Source organism: Candoia aspera, chromosome 3 (assembly GCF_035149785.1).
Source record: "Candoia aspera isolate rCanAsp1 chromosome 3, rCanAsp1.hap2, whole genome shotgun sequence".
Classification (NCBI taxonomy): Eukaryota; Metazoa; Chordata; class Lepidosauria; order Squamata; family Boidae; genus Candoia; species Candoia aspera.
In genome coordinates, this window is record NC_086155.1 from 86,995,246 (window position 1) to 87,013,643 (window position 18,398).

At 44.3% G+C, this 18,398-nt stretch overlaps 1 protein-coding gene across 1 annotated transcript in view; it reads right to left on the bottom strand.

Annotated features, from left to right (window-relative positions):
- Positions 1–6,077, bottom strand: part of TLCD4 (TLC domain containing 4) — a 36,026-nt gene extending 29,949 nt beyond the window's left edge. Inside the window, exon 1 of the mRNA XM_063298282.1 lies at positions 5,803–6,077. The gene's annotated coding sequence lies outside the window, so the exon portion shown is untranslated. The remainder of the gene's footprint in view (positions 1–5,802) is intronic.
- Between the last annotated feature and the right edge of the window lie 12,321 nt (positions 6,078–18,398).

An 18,398-nucleotide genomic window follows, 5' to 3' on the forward strand; every position in this document is an offset into this window, starting at 1 on the left:
TTTCCTCTCCCTTTTTGCATATAATGAAAATAAAATGGAAAGATAATCATCCAGTATAAGTTCTGCCAAAGTGTTGGACATTTTATCTAAAGAAATCTATTCTCCCTTTAACACCAAAATCTTCCGAAGTTGCTTATAGATAAAGCATTATTTTTAAAATAAAAGCAGTAGTAGTAGTTAAGCAGGGAAGGCAATACAACTCCCAAATAAAGCATAGTTGAGACTATTACTGGATTATAAACGAAGAAGTCTGGGCAAATGTGGAATTCTTCACCTGATAGCTTATGTTGATTCATCTTGCTCTTTCCTTCTTTCTGTAGTGCTTATTTCTTTAGTTAGGATAAATTATATAAAAGAACCTTCTCAAGACACCACATACCTCAATTCTGGCGCAACTGTAAAAAGGTGTCTGGAAAAGGGCCTCAGATAATAATAACCTTAATAAATTGCTCCAAGGAAATGAATGCAAGTACCAACATCAGCCTGGTTTCCGGATGAACAGGAACTGAATGGAATGCTCCTAAATAAAAGGTGTAACTAAATTCATCTTAATGGAGCTGTATGAAAAAGTTATCAGTATTTTCTTGTTCTCATATGGAATTTTAAAGAAATTATTTCATAGGAAATATATATAACACTATCAAAACTGTAACCAGATTCATCAACACTTCCAATTCAACCTCCCCTTGTGGAAACAAAAGCTGAAGCTGATTAATTGTACTAATTAGCTAAATGTAGTAATAGACTTATCAAAATTGCAGTGTGTGCTAACTCTGCCATGAGCATTTAATCTCACAGGGCTTGGATCAGCAGGATTTGTGAGCCCAGAAGAGTGTGGTCAAAGCTGTGTTGATTTGTGCGAAGTGCTGCTGGTTACGTTCCTTAGACCTAATTTCCTCCAAGAACAAAAAGTGCATTCTTGTAGGCCTTTATAGGTGTCAGGCCCAGCCCAAGAACGACCAAGAATCAGTCCAGCCAAACTTCAGTTCTTTATTTGCTAACGCCGTATAGACAGAATCTTGCCAGACTAAAGCTACTCTACCTAACCTAAGGGGAAATAGCCTGGGAAGGCTTGAGGGTGGGGCTAATCTGAATCTCTTGATTTTCCCACAACTGCCCCCTGGACTATGTCTCCTCTTATCTCTTCCACCTACTTGGAATATGCTTTCTCCTTCCGGAGAACCAGCGGCACTGCCAAAATCTACCACATTACCCCCCACTTCAGAGACACATTCCATAACAATAAATCATCACCAGCACCTTGAATTGAATCCAGAAACAAACTGGTAGCCAATGCAGCTTGCAGAGCAAAGGTGTAATATGCAACTGACCTAGGTGTGCACATAACTGCCCGCACCACCATATTTTGCGCTGAAACTCCTGGATGCTCTTCAAGGGCAGCCCCACGTAGAGCACATTACAATAATCCATATAGGAGATGACCAGGGCATGAGTGACTGAGCGTAGGGCCTCCTGATCCAGGAATGGGAGCAACTGGTTCACAACCTGGAATTGTGCAAAGGCTCTCCTAGCCACAGGGGACACCTGCTCTTCAAGCAGGAGTCGTGAGTCCAGAAGGACCCCCAGACTGCAGACCACTTCTGTCTGAGGCAGTGCCACCAGATCCAGAACTTAAGATGGTAAATTCCCAGATCCTGGTGGTCCCAAGACCCAAAGCCATTCAGTCTTGCTAGGGTTGAGTTGAAGTCTGTTGTTCCCCATCCAAACACCCACAGCCTCCAGGCACTGAGACAGGACATCAACAGCCTCACTTACTTCACAGGATTGGAGTTATAAAGCTGAATATCATCTGATACCTCGCCCTATGGCTATGGATGACCTCACCCAGCCGTTTCATGTAGATGTTAAACAGGTGCAGAGAAAGTACCGAACCCCCTTGTACCTCACAGTGTAGGGGCCAAGGGTGGGACCTCTCACTCCCGATCAACACAAACTGGAACCAGCACAATACAGTGCTGTCCACCCCCAACCTGGTCTAGAAGGATACCATGGTCGATGGTATTGAAGGCTACCATGAGATCAAATACAGCAAGGATGGATGCATTAGAGGTCATCTAAAAGTGCGACCAATGCTGTTTCAGTCCCATACCCAGGCCTGAAACCCAACTGAAAGGGTCTAGATAATCTGTTTCATTCAGGATCCTCTCTGTGCAACCACCTTCTCAATAGCCTTCCCTAAAAAGGGAAGGTTGGATAATAGAAGAAAATTGTCCCATACGGTTGGGTCTAGTAATGGCTTCTTGAGGAGGGGGTGGACCAAAGCCTCTTTAAGGGGCAGAGGAACCACCATCACCATTCTCAAGGAAGAATGTACCACTTCCAAAACTCAATCATGTCACCTTTTCACCAGACAGGAGGAGAATAGGCCTAATAAGCAGGTGGCTGAACTTACAGTCATGATGACCGTTTCAGTTCCTCAGGTCCAAACTCCTCCCAGATAACATGGCTGGACTGCACCCCAGGCACCTCCACAGGACTTTTTCCAAGACCAGTATCTAACTGGGAATGAATCTGAGCAATTTTGTCCAACAGATGCTTTGCAAAATCTTCCATGAGGCCCTGTAGGTACATCCCTGAGTCCCCTCCACCCAAGAGGCCTCTGGTCACCTTAAGCAGGACAGCCAGGCAGCTATCTGCAGATGCAATAAGGGCAGAGAAGTACTAATGCTTCACTGCCTTTATTGCCACAAAGTAGGCCTTAACAGCAGCCCTAACCTGTGTTCGGTCAAGTTTGTTCTTTGTTGACCTCTAGCAGTGCTCCAGACATCTCTTAATCCACTTCATCTCCAAGTCTTCTGTAAATGATGGAGAGTGACAGGATCTGTGAGGACAGAGAGGCTGCATGGGTGCAATCCTATCCAAGATCTCCGCCACCCTCTTATTCAGGTGATGACCAAGGCCTCAGTCAGACTGTGGAGCAAGCCATCAGGAACAACCCCCAGCTCCCTTTGGCCTTTCCGGGTCCATCAATCACCAGGGGTGGACCAATCATATAGGTCCTGCCTCCCTATGCTGGGATGTACTGCCGAAAAATCCCATGGTTATCAGGTATGATCTGACCATGACAGGGCAACCACAATTCCAGATCACATTGCCACTGATCTGACAAGAAAACCCAATCGGGTGTATGACCACTGCTCTTTGTTGGGCCCTGGATGACCTGGGATAAGCCCATGGCTGTCATGGAGGCCATGAACTACTGAGCAGCCTCAGACCCTACCCTCAGAGAAGGCAGATTGAAGTCTCCCAGGACCATAAGCCTGGGAAATTCCACTGCCAACCCAGAAATGGGGTCAAGGAGCTCAGGCAGGGAGGTCGCTATGCAGCGGGGAGGCTGGTACAGTAGCAACAACCTCAAATGATCCCTAGAGCCCAACTTAATGAACAGGATCTCACATACAGTAACTTGTGGAACAGTGCCCCCCAAATCTGTTGGGAATCCCAAATGACAATCACCATTCCCCCACCCCTGCCCTAGGTTCTCCGCTGATGCCACATCCGAAACTTGGCTGGGTATGTTTCTGAAAGTGGCACCCCCTGCCCCTTTTGGACCCAGACAGGTCTTGGAAGTACACGCCAGGTCAGCCCTCTCACCCATGATCAAGTCACAGATGAGGGTGGCCTTGTTACAGACTGACCTGGTGTTAAGCATCAATGGCTAAAAGCCCGGGCCTCTGAAGGTCTGCTGACCGGGGCATAGAATAGAGCCCAGGGGGCTGGAATGCGGCACCAGAATAAGCATGTTGCCTTCTCTTCATTCCATATACAGATACCAACTGAACTGTTAACTGAATCAACTTAATAGGAGTGATAGGATAGCATCTCCCACTGGAACTGAGACAACGTTTAGTTAACCAGCCTGAGGGAAAGGCCATGTGTCATTCACAGGTCTGTCATTCCATGCAAGGAAGAAGCTTACATGCTGGTGTGGTTGCCTCACTTCCCACCCGCATTACTTCACTCTGCCAATATTGGCTTTAACTTTGCTGACATCTATTAAATACTAGTATCTCACGTCTCTAAAGATATCCCAGTAAGAGTACGTATAAGCTCCTGTTAAAAAAAATTGTGTTCATAATTCCTCAATGATTTCACATGTATTTTATATTCTTTAAGATATAAAATACGTAGGTTACACTCCTATACAGGCTCACCTCAGAGGAGACCCCATTACACTTTGTAAGGCTTAATTCTGAGTAAACAAGTATGAGATTGTGCTAACAAAGATACAGATTGCTTGTACTGTAGTTCTCTCTTGTTTGTGATATATTTCAATAATAAAATGATAGAAATAGATCTTTTTGGTCCTCTTGACTCAAACAAAATGTAAAGCTGGGAAAACCAGTTTAGGAGAGCCATTTTGATCTAATGGTTAAGGCACCAGGCTAGAAACCAGGAGACTGTGAGTTCTCATGAAAGGCAGCTGGGAGACCTTGGGCCAGTCCCTCTCTCTTAGCCCAACTCACCTCTCAGGGTTGTTGTTGTGGGGAAAATAGGAGGAGGGAGTATTAGGTATGTTCCCTGGCTTGAGTTATTTAAAATAATAATAAAGGTGGGATAAAATATCTTTTTTAAAAAAGTAGCTTCAAAGAGACATATCAAAATGGCATGCAAAGCAACAAGAAAGCCTGAGCTACATCAATAATAAAGTATTTCCCTATTCTGAACATGAAAATAACCTAACACCATCACACAGAAAGATAGCTAGACTATTAACACAAGTACAGTAATGGTATAGCAATTAGGAATTATTCCTTTGATCCTGAGTAATAACATCCAGGAAATATTTTCTATGTTAGAAATAGCTCTATCAGCTGTTTAAAGTCTTTTACATCAACATATATTATAAAATATTTGGATCAAATGTTAAATGAATATTCTCAAATATGCAAGAGCACTTTCCTACATGATAGGAACTGCAGCATAGCATGAGCACTGTTCAAACTAGCTCATCTTCCCATATCAATGGGAAAGCTACCATTAACATTCTCCTTCAATCGAGACACCTGTCCCGCCCATCTTTTCATTAAACTCAGTAAAATTCCTGTTCCTCCTGTTCTCCCATTCATTCTTCAGCTCTTTGGAAGATGCAGCAATTCCGAGCCCCAACCACCAGCAAATACGCAGCCCCGCCCCCAACATCCCCATTCAATTTTCAATGACTAAAACAAGGTATGTCATTCCTGATTGGATTAATGAGGGGAATGAAAAGCACAAAATCTTTGGAAGTAAGGTAGGTGGGGAAAAATAAAAGGTCAGGAACTGTAATGAAATGCCTGCCATTGGAGCTCATGTCCCATTCAGAAGCCTAACTACTACCTCTACTTGCACATATTTGGCCAAGTTAAACATTAAGCCATCAGTCATGGCACATTATTCCTTTTGCTCCCCCCAGGTGAATGGTTTGGGGTGGGGGGGTGTAAGATAGGCAGCAAGCAGCTTTATAGTTTTCAACGCTTCCACCCACTCCTGCTCAGAGACACCCCACTCCCGGATTGAAAATCAAGGCGCCCTCCCTTTATTATTACTTCAGCTCCAGATCTCACCTCCACGGGGACTCCGTCCAGCTCCTGACCCTATTTCACCCTCTTCCCCGCCGTGGGTCTGCCCGGCCGCCTCTTGCTCAACCCGCTTTAGCCCAGCCGAGTCCCTGAAAGGAACAGGGCATCTCCTGAGCCGCCGCCATCGGGCCTACGAGTCCTCCTTCCTCGCTCCCGGCTCCCCGGACCCGATTCCCCGCCTGAAGGGGTGGTCGCTTCCTTGTCGCCCGCCGACGCTCACCTGAGGGCTCAGCGCGACCGCCCGGCTTTCCCGCCCATCGCTGCTGGCGAGCCCCTGCAGCCGGGAGAGCCCCGACGCCCGCCCACGCGTGGGCTTCGGTTCTACGGAGAGGCGGCTGTTACGGCTGCTCCTGCGGCAGCGGCAGAAGCCCGCGCTCACTGCGGGATCGCGTTTCGCCTCCCCAGCCTTAAAGGAGCCGAGGCGCCGTTGGCCGCTGCCGCTTAGGTGCCCAGAGGCGGCAGGGAAGCCGACCGCTGCGGTGACCCCCTCCTGCTGCCGGGCCATGTCCTCGCCCAAAGGCCAACCGGCTGCCTCGTCGGCCCCCCGAACGGCTGGGCTGGGTTGGGCGACAGCTGCTCTCCTGCAAAGGCGTGGAGAAGCGCCTTCATTGAGAGACGGGCGAGGGGGAGGGAATGCCCTTTCATTCAGCGGTCCCGCGTAGGGAAAACGAGGCCGGAGATTTTTTACAGGCCTTACAAATGCTTGTTTTTGGTCTCTCTCCCCTACCCCTAGCTTGGACTCAGGCGGATTCTGTGCAAAGTTTGGCGAAGCTTTACTTACAGTATTCCTTTTTATTTAACATATTTACATGGCCACCCCTCTACCAAAGCTCTCTGGGCTGCGAACGTTCATTCATTCATTCATTCATGCATTCGTTCAGGTTTTTTTATCGTTTTTAATGGTTTTTTAAAATGATTTTGGGTTGTTATTTTTTGGTAATTTTGTTGTATGGTTTTGTGTTTTTCAACTTTGTACCCCACTCAGTGTCATGTATGTGAGATGGGCAGCTGTATACATTTACCAAATAAATAAAACAATCACAATCTGCACCATTAAATATGACTGTATTTAATGAATCATTAATTTTAACTTTAAATGAAATGATTTTTTTTCATCCTGTAACACCCAGTTTTGGAGTTATGACTTTCCAGACCATCCATCTGGAAAAATTAGAAACTGTTGACTCAGATCCATATAATGAACAGGTTAATGACTGTGCTAACCTAGTGCCTTAATTTCTGGTTTGGTGCATCAGGAAAAGTTGTCTATAGAACTTCATGGAGAATTAATGGATTATGGATATTTCCAGAATAAAGACTACCAAAAAAGTCTGCAACTATTGTTTCTCATCTTGACTTTTTCTGGTAAGAGAAGCAGCAGTGATAGTGAAAATACACCAAAAGATTTCAACCACCTTTACAAATGTGTGAATGAGGCAGGATAATTCCATAATAAAATCTCATCTTAAAGCACTTTTAAGCATACTTGTGACTGTATATTCACCTGGTCAAAATACAGCAACAAAGATCTGAGCTCTACCACTAATATAAATCTTATTTGTGTCAAAAATGTTTTCTATGTTTAAGAGAGAAAATAATCTTCATGCCAATGAAATGTGAAGCTCCACAGGTGCTAGATTTGGACTGGTAGGTCTCTGTGGAATTAAATTTGATGTTGGGTGTTACTAAGGAGAATTTAATAATGTAACAGCTAAGCTGGATCTAGTATACAGTAGCATGTTCTCACAGTGGTCAACTGGATGTCTATGGGAAACTGAGGGCATGAACACAAGAGGACTGCTTTTTTTTCAGTTTTGGGTGGAAACACAAATTAACTTTAACCCCATTACTAACAACTTGTCTTCATGTTCAGTTTTGTGGTGGAAACAAATTAATCTTAGTCTCATTACTAATAACTCATCTTCATGTTTTCTAACTGTGGCATGAAGGCATTTTTAAAGGATGACATTGTTTCTTTCATCCCTAGCCTACCCTGAAGGCAGCTTAATGTTGCCTTCACCTGTTCCAGCTCAAAAGTAATGTTTTCCTTCTTCTCCCTACACAATTTTGGCCATGGATCTAGGATGCTTCAACAATGATGTGGTTGATAATCAGTTCAAGGGCTGGAACTGCCCAGCTCTGTTGCTCATTTCAGACTGTTATGAGTGTCCCCTCTCACCTCTAGTCTCTGGGCACTATTTTCTAGGACTATTCTATTTTTGTCTGAAGTAAAGTCCAGTTCTTTCAACCAGGCTCTCCCCTGGTACTCATCAGGTCTGCAACTGCATGGAGCTACTCCATGGGATTGGAGACCTGGGAGATAAAGGCCCATCTCTAGTCAGCAGATGTCCAGGCTGCCAGAGCTCAAAGGGGTGACAATAGAAGCAGGGATGGGGAATCTACTCTTTCCCACCAAGGCACCAACAGCCTAGAGCTGCTCCAAAGGATTGGAGACCTGACAGGTAGAACCATCTCTTCCCATTTTTCCTGCCAGCCTGGGGACAGTGTGGCAAAAGAAACAGGAGGGGCAACTATTTATGGATCAGGTCTCTGATCCATGGAGCTGAACTATGAGATAAGAGACCTTGTGAGTAAACAGTCGGCTCCCAGCAGGTGTGAACTGGACTGGCAGGCAGTGTGTAGGAAGGGACACACAGTGAAGTGGGAAAAATCCTGCCTAAGCACACAGCCAATAGCATCCAGACCATTTTTGGACTACTGTTAATTATTTTACTGCTCTAAAAACAGCTGACAGGCTCGTGGGACAGCACTAGCAAGGTGACGGGGGATGAAACTTCCCACTGCACTTGCAACTGCCTCTTGATGTCAGCATTTTTTAGATTTATTTTTAAACACGAGTTTAGTACTCTTATGAAAGTACTAAAGAGCTAAAGAGCTAAATCAGTGTTTACAAGTAGCTGAAAGACCAACATTCCTGTTATATATTTATTTATTTATCCATTCAGTTGTGTCCAATTCTCAGAGACTTCCCGGACAAGTCCCTGCAGTTTTCTTGGCAAGATTTTTCAGAAGTGGTTTGCCCTTGCCTGCTTCTGAGGGCTGAGAGAGAGTTGCTGGCCCAAGGTCACCCAGCTGGCTTTGTGCCGAAGGCAGGACTAGAACTCACAGTCTCTCCGTTTCTAGCCTGGTGCCTTAACCACTACACCAACCTGGCTCTCATTATTTTTTAAAGCTTTGTAAATTTATTATATCCATAGACGGCAATTAATATTTCTGCCCTTTTTAATTCTCCTTTATAGAACCTTTTCTTACATAGCTATTTTCTTCTATGAAAATACATTTTTAAACAACTTCATATTCTATTCAGTTTTCTAGCACTACAGCTCTGGTTATGTTTATTCAAGCAGTTTGATTGCATTTTGGCTAACTTAGTAACTTACATCTTAATTTGCTACATACAATATTGCAAAGTACCAGAATAAATTTTCTCTACTGTTTTAGTCAAAGACAGATCAATTCTCATTTATACTCAGTAAGTGCACAGTCTTCAGACCACGAGTGGATTAAAAAAACAAAGCATGCTAGAGTTATAAATATCAACAAGCATTTTATACACTTGCATATGAGTGAATTCTAATAAGAAGTTATTCTTTATGTAGCATGATAAATAAGGCAATGGTTTGTCTGTCATTACATACATATTTATTTTACTGAATTAAAGTGTTGATTATTATTGGTGAATCTTACACAAGCTGCCCTAGAAAATACTAAATTTCTCCAGTGGTGGCAAAGTAGCATAGGTTATATAATTATAATCAGCACATATTCCTTTAGGCTTCATCCAACAGGTGGGACTAGGACCACTTAGACAAGCTCACAAGAAATCCAAGAACTTATGATCAATAATATTGAAGAAAGTTAAGAAGCCATAACCAAAATAATTGCAGTAATTGCTGCGATTCAAGAAAAGCCCTAAGTATAGAAACAGTGTTCAAATCCTCTTGATATCTTTATAACTGGCTATATAACTGGCTGCTTGGCATTCTCTTTTGCTTGGACTAGACTGTTTCCATCTGGGTTTGCAATGGTCAGGTTTGCTCTTATCTTGTTTTTCACTTACTGTGTGAGAACTACAGTAACTTTCACATATACCATATGCCACTATACTGAACTTGTGCGTTTTCCTGACATGTGCATGTACATTTTTATTTTTGCTTAGAGTCACATTTAGAAACCCACACAAAATGAAGAAAACAAAAACAAAAATCCTGGGAATTTTACACCACCAATGCAGAAGAACAGGAAAGGGGAAGAAATCCCAGACATAGAAAAGTAGTCCCTGATAAGGTAAAGGTTTCCCTTGACATTAAGTCCAGTCGTGTCCGACTCTAGGGGACGGTGCTCATCTCCGTTTCAAAGCCGAAGAGCCGGCGTTTGTCCGTAGACACTTCCATGGTCATGTGGCCGGCATGACTACACGGAACGCCGTTACCTGCCCACTGAAGCGGTACCTATTAATCTACTCACATTTGCATGCTTTCTAACTGCTAGGTTGGCAGGAGGTGGGACTAGCAACGGGAGCTCACCCCATCATGAGGGATTTGAACTGCCGACCTTCCGATCGGCAAGCTCAGCAGCTCAGCAGTTTAACCTGCAGCACCACCACGTCCCTTAGTCCCTGATAGAGTCTCATATTTTCCAATATCAGTGACATCTTTTCATCAGGAAAGGAATATCCTTCAACCTGGAAACATATCAATGGGTAATCTGAGGAACATTAGCAAGGATTTCTGACTTCCTATTGTGTAACATTTAACAGAAACAAAATTATATTTTCCCCTGAATTATATTGCTGGAATGAAGAACTATGATGGTTTACAATGTGGAAGCACTGCATGGCCCTTTACTTCTGTAACTAAAAGCATACTTATAATTTGTTTCAATCTGTTTATTGTGTTGTAAACCGCCCAGAGTCTCCTTTGGGGGAGATGGGTGGTGACAGAAATTTGAAATATAAATAAATAAATATTTCTGGGGTCAAAATTGTTTAATTAAAACAATTAATTGCCTCTGACTCCATCTGATAGATTCTAGGATTCTATGAAAAAGGAAGTTTTCTGAAGCTTTTATATCATTATTATAATGAGTAGATTTTGTGCTGAATAACTTTGATAGGAAAAACAGAGGGACTCAGTTAATCAAGGTCCTAGAAAAAAAAATAGGCTTTAATTTTGCACATTGTAATCAGGCCTCTCTTACATCAACTAACAAAAATTAAATTATGTACTACTGGACCTGTGAATTGCACAAATATTACTGTACTGAAGAATCTGTTCTTCCACCTATCCTTTGAAATCAACTCCCTGCAACCCCCCCAGGGTCCAGGCACCCCTTCATAGAACTGGAAAGACCTGTCTTTTCTCCTGTGCACTGGGCCAGGATGGTAGTTCTGCCTGTCCTGTTGTGAGAGTGCAGATTTGTTATTCTCAACCTCAGTTATGTGTTTTTTTATGGGTTTGTTGGTTTGTGCCTTCAGGTCAGTGTTGACTCCTGACAACAACCTGGACTAGTCCCTGCAGTTTTCTTGGCAACGTTTTTGGAAGTGGTTTGGGTATGAGTACAGTGTCAGATTCCATGATCAAAGGTTTCACAGAAACCCTCATCAGGACATCTCCCATTGTGTTGTTCTCACAGGTTGCTGGATGAGAAGGAGGTGGAAGGGGGTTTACGAAGCTGGAATGTAAGGGATTGTTTTGGCTATAAGCACATCAAGGACGGGAGGTTGAGATATGGTAGAAATGCCATCTGGTTGGGAGGGGGAGTGACACGTTTTGTGGGAAAGGGAACTAACTAAGGGAATGTAGTTTAAAGTAGGTTTTGGCAGGAAGTCTTTATTCGCAGCTTGCCTTCTGTACCGTTCATTACGCTTCAATAAACCAGTTCAAAGAACTCCAGTTTCTTGACTGTGTGTGTGAATGCTTGAATGAGCAGGTGCTGACATTAAGCTGCAAATCCATAAGTCGGAAACTCTTCCTGAGATAGCAATCAGCTGAGAGTTGACGAACCATGCCTAAGCACGGGAAGTCCCGGGCGAAGCAGCCATTGCCTCTGCCATCCTCGGAGAGAACCGTGCTGTATGCTAAAGTGGCAGAAGAGAAAATTGAGATGGAGGAGAGTTCGGGGAGTGGAGACAGCGAGTGCAAGGTGGAAACCCAGCTCAACCAGACGGAGTTGGAAAGTGCCTTCCACTCCTTAAATTTTGTGACAGAACCCCGGATGCCGAGCCTTATTATTGAAAAACCACAGGCGGCACCTACCCAGGTTGGTGCCAGGGAAGTTGAGGCAAGACCTCCCCCACCTGTGGATGTGCAAATAATAGTGCAAAGCCCGGGGTCACATGGAACCATTCCAGATCCTAATGGAACTCCCCAAAACATCCAGAATCTGGAAGCTAGAATCTCTGCCATGGAAGTGGTCTTACAGCAGGTATCGAGAACTCTGGAGACCATGGCATACCTGTTGGCAGAAATCTCGACTCAGCTGTTGAGAGCAGAGTCACCAATCGGGCGAGGGAGACGGTGTACCCTAACCCCAACCAGAGATTTCAAATCGCCCGGGAGACACAGGTGGAACGAAGGCCACCCAGAAAGCCAAGGAGATGGAGGAAGAGCACTAGCTGGCAGGGCAACCCAGGGCACAGCTCCAAAGGACATCCAAGTCAAGTTTGATGGCGACCCAAGGCAGTTGGCATTTTTCCTGACCACTGTTTCCATATATATGAGAGAGTATGGCTCATCGTTCCCCATGGAGTACAAGAAAGTTAGCCAAGTGGGTGCCAGGCTCAGAGGGCCAGCTGCTGAGTGGTTTGTGCAGTTGCACAATGCGAGTGCCCCAGAACTGGGTAACCTACGGCAGTTCGTGAAAGCCCTGAGGGACCGATTCGAAGATCCACTGGATAAGATGAGAGCAAAAACCAGAATCCAACAGCTTAGGCAAGGGGGTCGGACCATGGCAGAGTATGCCATGGAGTTGAAAGCCCTTGCTGGAAAAGTTATGGACTGGTCTGAAACCACTAAGATAGACTACTTTAAGGGGGGCTTGCAGCCAGATATCCTTAGATGGGCGCTCTGCCGAGGAAACCCCCCCACTTTGAAAGATTGGATCTGCTTGCAGGTGAGGTTGAGAACACCCAGTACTAGTTCCACAGGCAGCTTTGGGCTCAAGTGATGGGAAGAAATACAGTAGCGCCAAGTCAATTTCCTTTTGCCCAGAAAAAACCTTTCCACGAGAGGGAGGATCAGAAAGACAAGATCAGAAAGAAAGGCACCTGTTTCAAGTGTGGGAAGGACATACACAGAGCAGCAGAATGCCCAGACGCCATAAAAGGAGCAACTAAACCAACCAAAACCCCACCGCCCTGATGCAAGGCAGCAGCTGCAAGTGCCCTGGATTGAAAAGACCCCGAGTGGGAACCTCAACCGAACTCCAGAGAAGATTCTGACCAAGAAGTCTTGGAGCCGGCAGGAAACAAGTTTCACCTGTTCTAAATCATGCCCGCGAGCAGGTGACAACTCCAGGGCGCAGCGCACCCACTTCCGACACTGATGACAAAGAAGACCCTTTGGTGAGTGATGATTGTCCCACCTTAAGGGTGAAAGTAGAGTTAAAAAACTTGCAAACCAGACACAAAGCCATTTTGACTGCAATGGTAGACTCAGGGTGCACCAAATGTTTAATACACCCTGCCCTCCTTGACACTCTGAGTCGAAGAACCAAGAGACTAAAAAATCCTATTATTTTCACACAAATGGATGGGTCTGTTGCCCAAGGGGGCCCCGTGGAATTTAGGACTGAGACATTAGCCATGCGGCTGGGGGGGCATAGGGAAACCTTGCAGTTCATTATAGCCCCTATTGCCAACTACTCCATCATACTGGGGCTCCCGTGGCTAAAGAGCAGAAAGCCACAGATCGATTGGGACTCAGGTACTTTATTGTTTAACAATGCAGTTGGTAAAAATTTTTCGGTACTCCAACCCGGGGCGAGGTAGCTGGAACCCTTCTTAACCGCTCCCCCTTGCCTGAAGTCTTGCCACAATCTGGCATTCCATCTGAATATGCAGACTTTACTGATGTCTTCGATGAGAAAGAGTGTGATCTCTTGCCTCCTCATAGAAAGACTGACTGTGCCATTGAAATAGACCCAAAGGCTAACCTACCAAAGCCCAAAATGTATGTCATGTCAGAGACTGAAAAAAACATCCTAAGGGAATTCATTGACAAAAACTTAGAGCGTGGATTCATTGAGCCTGCCAATTCACCTTTGGCTGCCCCTGTACTTTTCCGGGCGAAAAAAGGTGGCTCATTAAGACTTTGTACAGACTACCGAGGAATAAATGCCATCTCAATTACAAATCAATGCCCCCCCTAATGAAAGACATGCTTTCACACCTCTCCAAAGGGAAGGTGTTCACCAAACTCAACCTCAGGGAAGCCTATTTCCGAATTCGCATTCGGGAGGGGTATGAATGGAAAACAGTGTTTAACTGCCCTCTTGGTTCCTATCAATATAAAGTTCTCCCCTTTGGGTTGGCGGGGGCTCCTGGTATCTTTATGCAGTATATCAATGAAGTCCTTCATGACCATTTGTACAAGGGGGTCATGGTTTACCTGGACAACATTTTGATTTATTCTGACAATCTCAAAGCCCATGTTAAACTTGTGAAAAACGTTTTGTCCAAACTGAGGAATGCTAAACTCTATGCCAAACTTTCTAAATGTGAGTTCCATAAATCACAACTGGACTATTTGGGCTACCGTATATCCTCAAAAGGTGTTGAAATGGATCCTGCCAAGGTCCAGGACATTATGGGTTGGGAACCCCCACGCACCCACCGTCAACTTCGAAGTTTTCTCAGTTTCGCCAACTACTATCGAAATTTTATCCCCCAATTTGCTCAAATTGCTTTACCTCTCACTGACTTATTAAAAACCAGGGGCAGGGGGGAAACCCGCAATGTTACCTCCCCTGGAGCTAAACTTACATGGACTTCTGCCTGTCAGGCAGCTTTTGACAATTTGAAACTGCTTTTCACCCATGAACCTATTCTCGCCCTCCCTGACCCAGCTCAGCATTTCATTGTGCAAGCTGGTGCTTCTGATTCGGCTCTTGGAGCTGTGCTCCTGCAAAAAGATGACACAGGTTTTCCTCGTCCCTGTGCTTATCTTTCATGCAAGTTTTCTGACACGGAGCGTAATTGGCCCATTTGGGAGAAAGAGGCTTTTGCTGTCAAAACTGCTCTTACACACTGGAAGCATCTCTTGGAGGGTGCACTTTCTCCTTTTGAGGTTTGGACTGATCATAAAAACCTCCAAGACTTGCAAACTCCCAGAAAATTGAATGGGAAACAAATTCGCCGGTCTGTTTTTTTAACCGTTTTAATTTTACCCTTAATTTCCTTCCCGGTAAAAAGAACTTTTTGGCTGATGCACTTTCTCGCCTCCCTCAATATCATACAGCACAAACACAAGCTGTAGACACTATTTTCTCAAAGCAGCAGCTTGGAATGGCATCTGTAACACACAAACAAGCGGCAGCCGGGAAAGTGAAAGTGCAGGCTGACTTAAAAGAGGAACTGCTTCAGGCGCTGCCCAATGATCCCTGACTACAATGTAACAAGGCTCAATTAACTGAAATTGACAATGTCTGGTACTCTAAGGGCAGAATCTACATTCCTGAGTCTCTTCACAAAACTGTTTTGCAGCGCTCCCATGATAGTAAATCTGCTAGTCATTTTGCCTTTACCAAAACCTTGCACTTGGTCGGACACTAATTTGGTGGCCCTCCCTTCGGGCTGTGCAATCTTACATCACATCATGCCACATCTGTGCCCAAGCAAAGAGGAAGGGGGGGAAACCGCAAGGACTGCTCCAACCGGTATCCTCCCCACCGGCTCCCTGGAAGGAGATAGCCATGGATTTCATTGTGGACTTACCTGAGAGTAAGAATAAAACTGTAATTTGGACTGTCATTGACTTATTCTCTAAACAAGCTCATACCCTGCGCTAAAATTCCAACAGCTCAGCAATTAGCCAAACTATTTCTCATGCACATCTACAAAATTCACAGGTGTCCCACGCGTGTAATTTCTGACAGAGGCATCCAATTTACTTCTAAATTCTGGCGCTCATTTTTAAAATTGATTGCGGTCCAACAATCTCTCAGCTCATCTCACCATCCGGCCACTGACGGGGCGACTGAATGAGCTCAATTTACTCTAGAGCAATTCCTCCGCTGTTACATTAGTTTTCAACAAGACGATTGGGTGGACCTTCTCCCTTTTGCTGAAGTTGCATACAATAATGCTGTTCATCACAGCACTGGCTTTTCTCCTTTCCACATTGTCTATGGTCAGGACTTTGTTCCTATCCCTGAGCTCCAGCTGCAGCCCTTGCCTGACTCTTCTGTGGCAGACTGGGCTGCTCAGATCTCCACCAATTGGCCTGTCATCCGCCAGGAGCTTGATCACACTCATGAAACTCAAAAGAAGTTTGCTGACTGTCACAGACGCCCTGAGTGGGATTTCAAGGTGGGAGAGCTCGTTTGCCTTTCCACCAAATTCTTCCACTCCCAACAACCTTCAAAGAAGCTTGCTCCCCAGTTTGTTGGACCGTTTCCCATTGCTAAGATTATTAACTCTGTGACTGTTCAATTGCAATTACCCCCCACCCTAAAAAGACGTCACCCTGTTTTTCATTGCAGCTTGCTTAAACCTGCACCAGAACGCTCTAAGTGGCATAAGCCTGCATTGACCCCTCCGCCCATCATGGTCAATGACCACCAACATTTCGAAGTTAAGGACATTCTGGACTCTCGCTTCTTTCATAAAACTTTGCAGTATTTCATTCAATGGAAACATTTTCCAGATCCTGAGTGGGTTAATGCATGTCATGTTAATGCTCCTCTATTAACCAGGAAGTTTCTGTCATGAGCCAGGACAGTTTCATGCTTAATATCCTTCTAAGCCTTCTCCTGGCTAATCTATTGCTGCATTTCATTTTATTCATTATTGCTTTCTCATATTTTATTATCATTTATAATTGCTTTGTTTAATTTTAGTGTGTTTTGGGGGGGCGGTATGTCAGATTCCCTGATCAAAGGTTTTACAGAAACCCTTATCAGGACATCTCCCATTGTGTTGTTCTCACAGGTTGCTGGATGAGAAGGAGGTAGAAGGTGGGGATGTGAAGTTGGAATGTAAGGGGTTGTTTTGGCTATAAGCACATCAAGGACGGGAGGTTGAGATATGGTAGAAATGCCATCTGGTTGGGAGGGGGAGTGACACGTTTCGTGGGAAAAGGAACTAACTAAGGGAATGTAGTTTAAAGTCAGTTTTTAGTGGGAAGTCTTTATTCGCAGCTTGCCTTCTGTACCGTTCATTACGCTTCAATAAACCAGTTCAAAGAACTCCAGTTTCTTGACTGTGTGTGTGAATGCCTGAATGAGCAGGGGCTGACAACGATTTGCTAATTTAGTTTTATGTTATTACTTATGTGGTTTGGACTGTTTTTGATTTTTACAGATGTATGCCACCCTGAGTCATAAATTATGAGTTGGGTGGCCTTTTACATTTTTTGAATACTGTAAATAAATAAATACTCTATTTTATTTAGAACTGCAATACTATTCCTGGTAGCTTTGTATGGTTGAGTAGACACACAATTTGGGCACAAACTCTATTGGATCATTTTAACTCCAGGAAATTAGTATCCTGGGTCTACACTTCCTTGTTTCTCAGTTGACAGATCTGATACCTAGATATCTTTCGATCAGTGCTTGAAAGCTTCAGTTTCTTCCTGATTTCCTTCATCCTGTAATTGCATTTGAATGTATTAATATGAGAGTAACTATACCTGCTCAGATTGTTCTTGGCTTTGTTCTCCAGGCCATAGACAAGAATCTCAGTTTACACTCCCAACAAGATTCTTCATTACCACAATATTCAAGAAAACATCAAGGGGACACTGCCTCAGCCTCAAGGCAGAAGGAAAATAAGGCACCAAGAAAAATAAGGTAGTGATTCTGTCTAAGCTTCCTGGAAGAGATAAAAAAGAAAATATCAAGATCTTATCAAGTTTTGTTCAGAAATGTAAACAAATGCCTCAAATTGCTCTGCCCCTGCATTGCATTTCCCTAAAGCCACTTGATCAGAAATTTATTTATTTCAAGAGTTCCTCCAGAGTCAAAAAGTTGAGAAAGGCTGCTTTATAGACTTTAAGACTAACCTGTGGCAAGTTGTCTAAGAAGTCATCAGGGTCAATCCCTTCCCTGTATCCTGGAAGCCTGCATGTTTCCACACAACCTGCTCCAAGTGTTGGACAGGTTGTGGTAGAAGGCCATCCACTCTTCAGTTTCTCCAGGTGTAATCTCCTCTTCTGCTGCCTCCACCTTCAGCCTTTCTAATGCCAGCTCCATTTTAAAAGGGTTTCTTCCATTCTCTGTTCCTTTGTTTTGAGTTCTTTTTCTGTTTATTGTATTGTTCCTTGTTTTTAAATGTTTTTAACAATTTGTAAATCACCCAGTCCCTGGGAGTCAGGTGGCATATAAATTTAATAAATTATTATTGTTGTTGTTATGTGTTCAAACAGCCAACAACAGGCAGGTGCATTTTATTATTGTCATGAGTGCCGTTGAGCTGAAGGCATCAGCACAACGGCACACATGACAATACCTAGGAAGCAGAGGAAGGGATTTAAGATAAGCAAAGCATGCACAACAACAGACACAGACCCCGAGGAGAAGGGAATGACCCCGGCCGGATGACCCAGCCATCAAGACACAAAAGAGGAAGAAGGA